General features: G+C 27.9%; 1 non-coding gene and 1 pseudogene across 2 annotated transcripts; one reads left to right on the top strand and one right to left on the bottom strand.

Annotated features, from left to right (window-relative positions):
• The first annotated feature begins 606 nt into the window (after positions 1 to 606).
• On the top strand, positions 607 to 2,147 carry LOC120069655 (AT-hook motif nuclear-localized protein 20 pseudogene; annotated as a pseudogene). The gene has a single exon (XR_016524924.1). The product of XR_016524924.1 is annotated as an AT-hook motif nuclear-localized protein 20 pseudogene (transcript).
• A 6,139-nt stretch (positions 2,148 to 8,286) lies between these two features.
• TRNAG-GCC (transfer RNA glycine (anticodon GCC)) lies at positions 8,287 to 8,357 on the bottom strand. Its single transcript has one exon. It is a non-coding gene; the product is annotated as a tRNA-Gly (tRNA).
• Positions 8,358 to 15,391: the final 7,034 nt, after the last annotated feature.

Consider the following 15,391-nt stretch of genomic DNA (forward strand, 5'->3'; position numbering starts at 1 on the left):
GGATTGAGAAAGAAGAGACAATAGGAAGAAAAGAAAGTGAGTGAGTACTACTGAGAGAGAAATAGAACTACAGTTAGAGAGAAATATTTTCTTAAATAAAAGTTTGAAAAAGATTGTAAGATTTTATTAGGAAAAAGTGGGTAAAATAACAATTTGACCCAATTTGTTAGGTCAATCTATAATATTTAATTTTAATTTTTTTGGTTAAAAAAAGTTTGAAGTTAAGAGTGAAAGTGTAGAAGTGAGGTAGAGAATGAAATAGCCCAATTAAGAAAAGGGATGATGGGTTGGTGTTGGGTAAAGCCCATGTAATTCCCTCTCACATCAAAATACCCTCTTATGTCATTTCTCTTATTTCGAGAAAAAACCAAAAACAAAGCAAAACAAAACAAAACAAAACAAAAGTGCTTAGCTTAGGCCACTCCTTCCCACGCGCACGCCACCCACCAAACCCTAATTTCCAAGAACCCCTAAAAGCAGTGCTTCTCATCACCACACCATTTTGTTTCTTTTTTAATTTCCCCCCTTAAAATAAAATAAAGACTACCTATTTATTCCACATAAAAATAAATATAATAAGTTAACCTTCACACAACAAAACTATAAAATCAAATAATTTATTTTGTTTGGTTGTTATATGACCAAAATTTCCACATTATTTATATATTTCCCCCTCTAGGCTGGTTTCTGGCGTGTATATAATATTATAATTCTCATATATGTCCTCCAATTCAATCCCATTCCCATATAAAATTTTAAAAATAACTAAATAAATAAATAACAAAAATGAGAGGCGTTTGACCCCATTAATTAGTGCTTCCCATCTCTGGGTTTACTCTTCTTTCTTTGCTCCTCGATTCCGTCTACTAGTGGAAGAAAGTGGTGCTAAAGGGTTTCCAATACTCTCTTTGCATCTCTTCTCTCTCATAAACTCAATTATCAAAACCTTCTCTCCAAATTCATTCTTCTAATTTCATCCATCTATCTTCTTCAAATTCATCATATCTCCATACTTTTTCCCCTTTTTTTTTTCTTTTTTGAGGGTTTAATTAATTTATAAATCTGGCGAATCCTTGGTGGACCACTCAGGTGGGTTTGTCCGGAGTTGATCATCATCACCCGGCCGCCATCAACAACTCTCCCATCTTCAAACAAAGCGATGACAATAGCGGCGGCAGCAGAGACGACGACGATGACGACAACAACCGCGACGAGCCTAAAGAAGGCGCGGTGGAGGCCGGAACACGTAGACCAAGAGGCCGTCCGCCTGGATCTAAAAACAAACCCAAACCCCCAATCTTCGTCACGCGTGACAGTCCCAACGCCCTTCGGAGCTACGTCTTAGAGGTAGCCGCCGGATCCGACGTGGCCGATTCCATCGCTCAATTCGCCCGTAAACGCCAGCGTGGCGTCTGCGTTCTCAGTGCAACCGGCTTAGTCGCTAACGTCACTTTACGTCAGCCCGCCGCCCCCGGTTCCGTAATGCCACTCCAAGGAAGGTTCGAGATTCTTTCTTTAACCGGCGCTTTTTTACCCGGTCCGGCCCCACCTGGCTCCACTGGCTTGACCGTTTACTTGTCCGGTGGTCAGGGGCAGGTCGTCGGTGGGAGCGTCGTTGGCTCGCTTGTGGCTGCCGGACCCATTATGGTAATTGCAGCCACTTTTGCTAATGCCACTTATGAAAGGTTGCCTCTTGAAGATCCCGATGACAATGAAGTTGGAAGTGGCTCCGCCTCACACGGCGGTCCTAGAAGTCCTCCGCCGGAAATTAGAGCCACTGGAGGAGGGCAGATGCCAACTGGGATGCCGGAACCGACTTTGCCGTTGTATAATTTACTGCCGGATATGATTCCCAACGGTGTTCAGCTTGGCCACGACGGGTATGCTTATGTCCGGCAGCCATATTGAAATTTCAAAATCATTTAACAAGGATATACTGATTATTAGGGTTCCTCAGGAAGAAGGGGAAAAAGAAGAAGAGAGAAGAATTAAAGGATGGTTTTTTTTTTTTTTTTTTCAATCAGTTTGTTGTTTGTTCATATAGTAATTAGCTTGGCCACTCTTTGTTTTTAGTCTTTTTTTTTTCTTTATCTTTTTTTCTGGTTGGGATTAATAAATAAACAAGATAATTGGCTTGTCTTTTCAAATTATGATGTTTAATCTTTCTTTTGATAAGATTGTTTTCTTTTCTTCTTCTATCATTATCTAATTCTATTTTTATCTTATGGGATATAATTAAGTTATATGGCTAATAGATTTCATGTTATTTTTAATTATAGGAATTCATTTCTTCATGCATGTTTTATTGAGAGCATTGTGAGTGTTTATGTTTTTTTTCCTGGGATATATATGTTATTAGAATGATGTTGATTTAGTCCAATTTTGCAATTTTCTTTTTTGGAATCTATAAAAATATATATTTTATATTATAATGATGTGTTATTGCGTTTTCATTTGCATTCTTAACATTGAAATTACACAATGTTAATAAAATTATATCTAGATTGTTGATCGGGAAAGATGTTTCCTCTTAATTGATTTTTACTGATTGTGATATGATTTTGGGAACATTTGGAATATGTTCTTCCTTCTAAACTTAAGCTTCGGATTAATGAATTTTTGTATATAAATAATAATTTTAGGTTAAATTATAATTTTAGTGTAACTTTATTGGTTTGTGTGTATTTAGTTTATACAACTTAAAAATAAAACAATAGTTAACCTTGAATAATGAGACATGTAATTCCACACTTTACCAAACATTGTTATTGTTGACTAATTATTTGTATATAAACGTAGTTCGACTTAGTAAAGTAAATGTTTTTGGCTAAGAAACGAAGGTTTTGAATCTTTTGGTTCTTGAACTTTAAAAGAAGTAAGTGTCAACATAAACATAAATAGATTATATCATATATATTTTATCAAAGATCAAACTTTCAATTATCACTTGTTTGTATTTGAACTTAAAAAAAATTAAAACGACAACATACTTATTTGACAAACAGTAGATAATCCAACATAATCTAACGGATGAATGATTAAACGAATTAGTGGATGATATTAGAACAAATTTGAAGAGACATTATGTCACAAAATTTCTTTGAACTGCTTTTCTTTTTCTATTCTTTTTGTCCCGTCTTATCAAATCAACAAAATTGTTCATAAATGAACATGAAAAATCATAATATTGACGACCAACATTATATAGAATCACAACTTCAAAAGTCAATGAAATGCACATCCATTTTTTTTTTAATTTTGTTTAGTACAAAAGCGATAAAAACAAATAAAAACATGTATCTTGTTCGACTAGAGAAAGTAACCAATTGAGAAAACATGACTCTCACATTTGTGATAGAAATTCAAATTCAATAAAATTGAGGTTGTCTAACTTTTTCCAGAAAAGTTATTGAGATTACAAGGTCGGTTCAAATAGAGATTATCTAATAGATTACAAGATCAATTCGAATTGGGATTACAAGTTAAAGTTCGTATTGAGATTGTCTAATAGATTCCAATTAGAATGAAATAATGAAAAGGAAATATTAATTACTAAAAGTATTAATTCAAACTTTTTGCATTTTCATTTGCATTCTTATAATTCACATAGAGTTTCATCTCAAATTAGTTGGCAATGATAATAATAGTAGCTTATATATCTTATAAAGATTGTGTGACCTCTTGATTTTTCAGAGGTGAAATTCTCAGAATACCTCTTCAAGATGGTGCAGATAACATCGAAAACATCTGAAAATTAATTGACAATAAAAGTAGTTGCTGAAATACTTATAAAAATAGTAAGATTCCCTAATTTTTTTGGATCATCAACCATTATAATCATTAGGTAGCTATAATTGAACCATAGGGATTAAGTTGAATTATACATGTCCCATTATACACATTGGATCATTAGGGGGGGGAAACACTAAATCAAAAAGAAAGAAAAGTGCCTTGCAAAGCTGACAAGTCTGATTAGGCTATCTTGTTCACATGTGATTACAATATTATATTACCAATTAGGGTTTAACATACATATATCATCATTGATGAGCTCATTACCTCACCAAACCATTTAATTAAGGTTGATTGTTCTACCATCCATTTTCCCCAAAGCATAAGTAATCATTATCTAGAGGCTGTTTCTGTACAGAAATTTTTTAAGAACTATTTTTCTGTGTTGTTAATTTTATGACTGAGATTTAGAGAAATATATTTTTAGTATTGCGTTCTAACATTCTTCTAATTTATTTCCAACATTCCCATATATTCGTTTAAAAATTTTTAAAAAAAAATGTGAACGTAAAGATTCAAACATTTAAATTTATGACAAATGTGTGTAATACCTTAATTAATTAAGTTGTGTTCCAGCTGAAATAAAATGTTAATTTAATATATATATATATATATATAAATAAAATAGAATATCTTCTTTTGGTTTCTACTATTTTCTAGTTTCAAATGTATTTTCAACATTACTTTAATTATTAAATTATGTTGGAGTTGAAATAACCCGTTGAGGTGTCAACAGGAGCGTAGCTCAACTGACATAGTGCTACTATCGACCTCGAGGTTTGAGGTTCGATTTCCCACCCCACACTTTAATTACAATGGTAAAAAAAAAAAAAAATACATAAAAATAATAAAATACCCATTTTCCGTTTCTACAATTTTCTAGTTTAAAATGTGTTTCCAAGAATTATTGTGACAAGTAAGGTTTGACGAGCTTGAAGTTTGTTACAATTATGCTTTATTGCTTTAAGATTTTTGTCATTTCTACCATTGACAATTAAAATTAATTTAAACGTGCCTTGAAATATTTTATAATTAGAGTGATTAAAGAAATTGTTGCGACTGTTGAGCTCTAAAAGCACAGTACGACATATATAATATTACAAAAATCAACGTTCAATTTGATAATTATTTAAGTTGAGTTTTTAATCATTTGTTTTTAAATTTAATTTTTTAAAATTAAATTTATAAATACTCATTCCATCTCTATATTTTTGGTTTTGTTATTTGTTTTTATCAATATTTTTAAAACTAATCAAAATAGTTTTTAAAACCTTATTTCCCCCAAAATTTACTTAAGAATTTAACTTTTGAACTTAAAAAAATGCAAGTCGTTATAAGAAATGGAGATAAAATAGATTTAATTTTAAAAAATAAAAAAAATGAAATTATTATCAAATAAGACTTTAGCTTCTTATTTTTAGTGTTTTGAAAATTAAGTTTATAAACACTATTTTCACCCAGTGATTTTTTTATCTTGTTATATACTTTCTAATGTGTTTTCAAAATTAAGTCAAGTTTGAGTGAAAAAAAATATTGTTTAATAATTTAATCGTTTATAAACATTATATTTACATTGAATGACCTTTCTTGTTCCAGAGAAAAAGTACCAAAGGAAGTTAAACAAAAACCTTTTCAATTAAGGAAAATAGTAGAATAATCATAATTATAAAAACAAGTGTAGTAAGAAAACAAACAATTTTAAAAAAAACTAAGAACAAAAAAGAAAATTAATAAAAAGAGATTAGTTTTTTTAATATGCATAATTTTTAAAAAATCAAAACATGGTGCGAGCTTTAAATATTACTTCCAAATAATTGGTTAAGAACTGAAAACCCTTTTTTTTCTGCCACAATATTAATCTATATATAATATATAATATACACACATACTATACATAGAGTTATATAAAATATAATATAAATATATATTCAGAGAGAAAGAGAGAGATGGGTTTTCCCTAACCACTTGTTCAGCCTTCACTGTCTTCAAGATATGCACACAATGTGGTAAAGAAGGGATTTCAAACTTCCAAAAAGCATTCCCACTTATGGTCAAACCAATATGGGATAGAGATCAACACAAACACACGTCAATTTCATTTTATACACATTCTTTTTTTTTTTTCATTTTTAACTCAGATAATTTTAAATTAAAAAAATTCAAAGATTTAACCTCTAAGTTAGAAGTTGGATATCTTTATGTTAATTGAATTATGTTCTTGTTGACTATAATTCTTCACTTTTTTAATTTATAACCTCTCGTCTTCTACATATCACTAACTGTAAGTCAATCATTCACAAGTTGTTCGTATTTACAATTGGGTCAAAGATTACCGTTTTACCCCTGTAAATATATCTTACTCCTTAAGCTCCCACTGACCCTCCATTGAACAATTGATTTATAGTATAACTTATACATCATAACCCTCTTTTCTATGAGAAGGCGGGACCCCGTTGTTCAAGACAAGACATCAACGCTTAAGAGAACAACTCATCTGCTAACTCTAAATCGGATAGGAGTGAGTTCCATATTGCAAAGCTATGTCTCCAACTATTTACCCGGTCTTATCCCCAAAATGGGAGACTTATTGAGTAGTGTTGTTGGACTACTCTCATCTATATAGATCAAAGGATAATCTCGAATAAACAGGAGTTAATAGTTAATTCAAGATTAAGATTGAGTTACCCTAGATCATTGATTTTGAGATAGTCAGTTTTAATAATAAACGGTTGTTATAAAAAAAATGACTATTTTTAAGGTGTTGCACATAATGTCTCATATACATATATATTATGTTAGTCATGTTAAACCACACTAATTAATAATCACCTTAAACATATGAGAGAGTTTGTAATTTGTGTAGGCATAGAGATAATGATGGAGAGGAGAGATGTGGGGGCAAATAAACTCTCTCTCTCTCTCAAAATTATATATTAGAAAGATCCAAAATGTGATCAGACCATGAGGTGATTCATTCAACTTTAATTAAATTAAGGGGAAAAAAAAGTAAGAAATTAGTATTAAATTAGAAATAAAATAGAGGGTTTTGAAAGGGGAATCTAACCCACTAAACCAAAACAAAATTAATGAAACATAGACCGCCCAATTGGTGTGGATAGTGGGACAGCATTGTTTGGCCTTTTCCCTTCCCCTCCTTTCAAGTCCATCATACTTAGTGCTAACAACCTTCTCTCCCTCTTAATCATATTGGACTACACATCACCTTTTTTTTTAAAATATATATAATATATACTTATTATTATTATTCAACCAAATTAAAGCTTTTCTTCTTTTTCTTTTTCCCTTTCCTCCGGCTCTATTTCAATCTAACCCTAGCTATCATCCTCATTGATTTACAATTTCACAATCTTTTAAGGTTTTTAATTAACATCAAATCCTCACCAATCAGACACGTTTGAATTCATAAAATGTTTATTACGATAATATATCCACAAATACACATGATTCCACGTTGACTAGGAACGGAAGAAATTAAAATTCTTAATTAATGGAGAATATCATCACACTATTTTAAGTTATACATATAGGTGTGTTATAATGATCCATACAATACAAGAAATCTCAAAAGATTGCTTCATTTTCTATCCTTTATCATTTAATAACGTAAAGAGAGAGATTTCCAATTGATATGGAAGCATTTTAAATACTAGAGTTCAAAAATAAACAAGCTTCATTCTCTTAACGATGGAGTACACATCCTATATTTTATGATACCATTTTCAACTAAGACTTCCATTTTCTTTTATCTAATTTTTCAACTTAACCACCAATCACCTCATTATTACCCACAACTACAAAACTTGGAAGGTTATTAGTTTAGGATATGGTTATGATGATACTTTTTTTTCCTATTTTTACACAAAAAAAAAAAAAAAAAAGTGTCTTTTTAGAATGAATTGAAAATTAAGTACTTTTTAAACACTTAAAAAGTCATTTCAATCCAACTCACATGAGGGAAGTAGTTTTGGAATAGGGAAGAAAATTATGAAGAGATCATTATTATGGTGGGCAATAGTGAAATGAAGGGTAAGAAGTGGGAGGGAATGGAAATTGATTTGACAAAATGATGCTTGAACAAAAAAGATGGGTTTTTTTCTTTTTCTTTCTATCTTTTCCATTAAAGCTAATGGAGCTGAGTATCCAACTTCCAAACTAGTAACATTTCCTATTTTGCAAAAAATAAAAAATCCAATGCTCAATCCTGTGTGGCCCACTCGATGCTTCCCCTTGCACAAAGGACAAAACACATTCAATCAAAATTCCCCTCACAAGTCACACACCTCATCTCCCACGTGCGAGAATTGAATGCTATTCCTGTCTGTCTCTCTTTGTCCTTCTCCTTCTCCTCTCTCAACTTGCCTTTCTACATCTACCAAAAGCGATCTTCTTAAAAAAAAAAAAACAACTCCCTTTTTCCAATAACCCAAAATAATAATAACTGAAAATTTATCAATCAAAATTTTTAAAACAAAATGCACCAGCCGGGAATCGAACCCGGGTCTGTACCGTGGCAGGGTACTATTCTACCACTAGACCACTAGTGCTTATACAATCCGAATAATCACACGTATTAATAAATTACTTATATTAAAACAAGTCAACGGCCGGCAGCCTAATTAATTATATGAAAGTTGGTCGTGATGGAATAGAATATATCAAATTAAATTTCACGTTATTTTTTTAAATATTATTATGATACTTTATTGAAGACGTCAGCAATATTGTGGCTACTTCTGTAACTCTATTCATTTCTTTTTACTTGCTTATTATTTTAATTTTTTTAAAAAGAAGATTTTTCGACCCAAGATATAGATTTTGTTTTTGTAATATTTTAGAAATTTCTTTGTTTACTGTCTCATTTATACTATTTAAAAGTGAGTATAGGACACACTTTTGATTTTCCTTTTTTATTTTTTTTAGAGGATGGTAATAGAATTATCTTAAGTAATTTAAATTTTAAATTATTAAATTAAATAAAGTTTAATAATAATTCTAAATAAAAAATCATGTTGAATCTATACTATTTAAAAGGTGATGTGGGGGAGAAATTTTTTATTTTCTTTTTTGTCTCTTTAGATGATCGTTATAGTGTTATCTTACGTATTTCAATCTTTAATTATTAAATTAAAAAAATTTAAGAATAATTCTAAATTAAAAATCACAAAAATTATGTTGAATTAAATAAAATTTAAGAAAAACTTTAATTCAAAAATCGTAAAATTCACGTTGAAAAAATAAATATTATCTCAATCTAAAATCTAAAATAGATATGAAAAAAAAGCACATAAATCACTACAAAAATAAAAAATCTATTTTTTAGTAAAGAAATCTAAAAAGGCTATGTAAAATAAATAAACTTTTTCTTCCTGTTTGGTTTGTTTTTTTGTTGGCATTCAAGCTGAAGTGTTAATAGATTATTTTCTGTTTAAATAGTAATTTTATTTGAAAAAAAAAATCTTTTTTATAAAAAAGAAGATTTAAAATTTTATCTATATTCTCATGTTATCCCGAAAATCAACGATAACAATTTTTATTTTATCTAAAAATAATAATAATTGACATTAACGAAATTTTAAAATTTTTTAATATCATTTTATCTATAAAAAAATCATTTCCAGTAGGTTTATAATTTATAAATATATTGGATTTGATTGAAAATAAAATATAATGAAGATTTGAAATCTAGATTTTTTCTAAAAATAGTGAAATTTTAAACCTCTTCCAATCGGGCTCTCCCTTTCCTTCCTCTTTTCTTTTTTTTTTTTTCTTTTTAATTTAATTTTGTTAACCTTCTCTCTCAATTTTTTCTTCCACTTTTTTAGAAATTTTGTTGGCAGCATTGTTGTTTTATTTTTCTTCTATTTTATTTTTTTTTATAATTTTGTTACTAGCGACATCGTTCCAATATTTTTTTTTATTTTTTAGCACTTCTTTATTGTTTAACATATATCTTCTTCTTCCGGGATGATTTAACATTATTGCAATTTTTTATATACTTTTGCAGCTTTTTTTTTTCTAAACACAAATTCACTTATTGATTCTCACATATTGAGAATGTGAGAAAATATCTTACTTTTGAGGTTCATGAAATTTGTAGAACTCAAGCAATCTAGAGATCGTCAGAGTAACAAATAAGATAGTGATTGACTTTTTTTTTTTTTTAGTTTTATTCGATTTTTAATTTTTGTAAATACACATTAATTAATGGACTTAAAATAATTTACTATTTTTTACATGCTTCTATATTTTTTTTTCTTTTCAAAATTATTGTAAATACACACCCATTCATATAATTTTGAAATAATTTGTAAATCAAAATAGAATGAATAAACTTTAAAATCTAGGGTCCATGTGTACATAAAACATAATAATAATATTTTTGTTTAAATTAAACTTTGAAAAAATAAAATTAGGAGCATAATAAAATTCTTTTTTTGAACTAATTTTTTAATACAAAAATAGAAAAACACAATATTTTTGTTTAAATTAAAATTCAAAACTAAGAGAACAATCAAATCATTAAATTCAAACCAAATAAAATATAAAAAAAATATTATGATTTAATTTAAAGTTTAAAATTAACAGTGTAATCAATCATTTAATATATATAATTTTTAAATAAGCAATAATCATCATAATTTTTTTTTAATCTTCACATATAACTCTCTCTCTCTTTGTTTTTTTTTTCTTTTTCAAATTCTCTTATTCATAAATTAAAATTATATTATTAAACTTTTATAATTAAGTTCACTTTTTAAACACATTATCAAACGAAATTCTATAAACGTGGGTATTTTTTTCCTTATATCACACATTCTTATTTCTTAGAGAATTATAAGAGAATTATAATTATTATTAATTAGTTTAAGAATGTGATGTTGAATAAATGAGGAATGAGAATTAGTAAGGACTTGTTTGGTTGACAATCTCAATTATATTTTATGTTTTTAGATTTATTAAACTTAGTCAATATGTATTTAGTAGATAATCTAAATCATACTTTTAATAACTACTTTCAAGTTAGATGATCCAAACAGTACAAATTTTAAAAATAATATTTTTATATTTTCGGTGTATCCATATTTCAATTTTTATTTTTTAAAATGCATAATTATATTAAATAAAGATAAAAAAAATTAAAAATACAATATGTCAGGTTATAAACTTAAATTCATATTTTAAAATTAAAATATTTATCATTTAATATAAATTATATAATATTACAAAATAATAATTACTAAAAAAATTTAACACAAACAGAATTTAATAATAGTTTATTGTTAATTAATATTTTTTAAGACAATATTATTAATTAATATTTACTTATCAAATACTTTTTAAACAATAATTTAAATTAAAATTTAATTTTTTTCATAAAATAAAATTTAATTTCTAAATCTAATACCAATGTTTTAATGCAATTATGTTTCAATTAAATCTCTTGTTTTTATATTTGTGTTTTTAAATTTTCAACCAAACAGACTCTAATTAACCACGCAATACGTTGGAATAAAATATTAAAAATTCCAATGAGGTATATATGTGTATAAGCTATTCACTTTATACCAACTTGAAATTTAATCGTTCTAAATCAAATTAGAGTAATAAACTTTTTATTTATAAAATATTTTTGGTTAATTGAATATGTTTCTTTTTTTCCCTTTCTTGATTGAGTTCAGATTAAACATGTTAATTTTAATTCTGCGAACAGGAATGAAGACTCTTTAAATTTGTACTGATTATTTTCCATTTTATTGTCCCTCAAATACCAAACGGCTCTTTGATTTTCTTGACTTATTTAATATCTAAGAGAAAATAATTACAATGAGGAAAAAAAAACTGGTACGTCTAGAAAATAATTATGTGGGCTGCCTTATGAACTTTGTGGCCTGTCCACTGGTGAGTTTGGGCCCGTGTAGCCCGTCTCCTTGTCTAAAACCAAGGGTAGAGGATGGATTAGAATGGAATGGGCTAGCCAAAAATAATAGAATATATAGTCGTATATATAGAAAAATAATAATAATAAAAAGATCAAAAAGTCAATGTCCAAACTATCATTTTGCTCACTTCTTCTCAATTTTCTCAAATTGAAAGCTATAATTGATAATAATTATGCTATCAATGATAATTTTCAATGTGAGAAATATTGATACAATATTGAAATACTAGCTTTCAATTTGCTATCAGTTATCAGTGGCTAATATTGATACACTTTCATCAATTGAAATCAACCTTAAAATATTAACACTTAAGGCGATCAGTGGCTATCAATAATAGACTTATAAGTAGTTACAATTTTGAAAGATTAAACTATACAAGTGATAAAACTATTAATGGCTATCGCTGATTGGCTTTCATAAATAACTATCAACTTTGATTAACACAATAGCTATCACTGTTAGACTTTCATCAATTAAAATCAACCTTAAAAAATCAACACTTGAGGCTATCAATGATAGACTTCTATAACTAGTTATCAACTTTAAAAGAAACTCAATATATAGATATCACCTAAGTTTTATCACTAATATCACTTATATCGTGGTTATCAGTGATAGCTTTATCACTGATAAGATGCTATCAATGATCTAACTGATATCATGCTATTAGTGCTAGCTCTCTATCATTGATAATGTGTTATCAGTGGTAGCTTCCATCACCAATAAGGTGTTATTTGAAGGAACCATGAGGTCCACCGTTCCCAATTCTCAATTTTCACAGAAGTGAAAAATTTTACCGAACAAAAAAATATGAAACAATATTAAATAATTTTATAGCATACTAAGAAGAGGGAATTACGGTTAGAAATTTATACCCTTGAAGCCAAAACCACTTCACGAAATCCTCCTTTCTGAATCGATCATGATTGAACACGAACCAAGAACCAACAACGAGAACACCACCAATTTGAGCCTTTTGAATTCTCTTTTGGGTAGAGAATTATGGAGAGTATGTGGACTCTGAGTTTTGGGAGAGGGAGAATAGTTTTTAGAAAGAGGAAATTTCTTAGGAGAATATTCTAGGAAAAAACTCACACACAGAGACTCTGTAATTCTTTAGTCAAGAAGATGAAGAATACCATACTATTTTGAACCACTCTGCCACGTACGATTAAGAGAGAAAAGAGGAGGAGTCCCACCCATATTAATGTAAAAATTAATGTAAAATTCAAAATAATTTAATAAAACAATTTAACAAATTATTTTTAGTAAATTATTTAATATATATATTTATATGATAATTATCTTACCATATAATATATATTAAACTATATGTTATATCAAATATAACACATAACCTATAGTTTTTATATTGTATCAAATACAATATAACCTATAGTTTGTCTCTCTCATTAATACATGACATTTAATATAAATCACATTTATACTAAATTTAGTTATATGAATCTCATCCATATAATTAATATTTGAATCATATTTAGATATTTAATTCCTCAAGTAAATTTTATATTATAATGTATCAAATACATAATATTAATTATATCATATATAATTAAGTTAAATTAAGTATATCACATATAATTAACTCTCTCAATTAATCTGAACAATTCAAATTAATCCAAAATTAATTCTCAATAATCCCTGTTGAACTACAAAGGGGACCTAATGGACTTGTAGTTCAAAGCTTTATTGGTACTTAAATAATTAATTAAACTCTTTTAATTAAATTATTCAATATCCATTAACTGTCGATCACTCCACTAAAAATCAACAGTTGCACTCTTCGCACTACTCGTAGTCTATCATAGATAGATTGTGACATTTTGCTATTAGTTGTAAATATTTTGGTTCATTTTCCTATATTTGAAAACAAACATTTTGCTATTAGTTGTAAATATTTTGGTTCATTTTCATATATTTGAAAACAACCCTTTAATTAATTATTAATTATTTATTTATTTGACTTAATTTGTTAAATTAAATAATAATAAAATTAAAAATAACTCCCATGCGTCGGAGTTATCTAAAACGTGGAGCACTGTCCATGTTTACCAATCTTTAATAGTCTCTCACGCGTGATATACCTATAGAGGTGAGAAAAATAGGGATCACAGAAACGTTTCTTGAGAATTAATCTCTCTAGAATTCTCTCAGAAAAATCACACCATTATTGTGGTTTTGAATTCCAAATTTGATATCGACTCGCAAAAACTAATAGCCTCAATTTCTCAAAGAATAGGAAGGTTCCCAAATTGTGGTGTTCATTTTTTTTTACACTTCACAATATAGAAGTTTTGTGATTTCCAACCCAAGAAAAATTGGTGATTTCATCTGAGTCGTCAACAAGAGTAGGTGATGACATCCCCTTCTCTATAAGATTAAATCACAAAAGGATAAAGGATGTTTAACCTGAATTATACAGTAGGTTGAGAATTTTAGTTCTCTGTTCTTATTCTGTATATTTTGTTATTGTATTGTTATTTTGAATTATGAATTAATTACGAGTTGATTATTAGTTCTTCTGCTGCGTTAGGGTTTTTATCCCTACAAAATATGCCCTAGATAACTAACATCTCTATTTTTGTGTTTAATTCGTAATAGAATATATATATATTTTTTTAAAAAATGTAATATTGGCTACAAAATTGAAAAATTGAGGTTCAATTTGGAAGAAAAATAATTTTTTTAATCTAATACAACAGTTAATTTTTAAGCATTTTTAATAGTTAATAGGATTTTTAGATACTAAATTGAAAGTTGACACAAAAATTAAATTTGTATTAACTCGAATGTAATTTAAAATAATGGTAAAATAAATAAAAAAACAAAAAGATTATATGTAAAGTATATATATGTTCAACATAAAAGTTATCCTCTAGACCACTTAAGCAAGCTCCATTATTGAATCTTTAGGAGACACATTTAATATATATTCAAAATATTAATATATATTTTTTATATTTAATAAAGAAAATACATATATTTAAAACGACAATGTGAGGGACACGTGCTTTCGACTCCTTCGTTGATCTGCCTCTATCCATTCCGTCCACTCTTATCCTGAAATATTTTAGATATTTTTCATTTGAACTTATACCTTTTAGCCATTCGTCATAATTTCCCTATTCAGGGTTTCGTATGGGCCAGACCATGGGCCATGGCCCAATGTATTGGCCGTTGAGAGATATATTTACATGCGTCAAATTATTTCATTTTTGTTTTTTTTTTATTTAGATTTTAATTTGGAGTACGATTGTATTTAATTAAGTATTATAGAAACTGTTTCAAAAAACAAAGTATTATAGGCTAAAATAGTCAAGAATTGAAAAAAAAAATTCATCATATAATTTGAGTTTATATTATCTTTTATCTATATCGTATAGATACTAATACATGAGATTCCCTTTATAATCATTTTAAAACAGTAAAAAAAAAAGAAAAAAAAAAAAGTCCATCTTAGTATATCATAAATCAAATTCTTCTGTGACCTTTTAGTCCACGATTAGAGATAAGCTTGTCAAAATTTTGAAAAAAGAAAACTCACCTGTGAATTTGTGTGATGCATTAATAGAGTAAAGTACAAGGTATAAATAGTTATACAAGTATCAAAAATAGCT

Source organism: Benincasa hispida, chromosome 1, assembly GCF_027475165.1.
Source record: "Benincasa hispida cultivar pf3 chromosome 1, pf3_genome.v1.1, whole genome shotgun sequence".
NCBI lineage: Eukaryota > Viridiplantae > Streptophyta > Magnoliopsida > Cucurbitales > Cucurbitaceae > Benincasa > Benincasa hispida.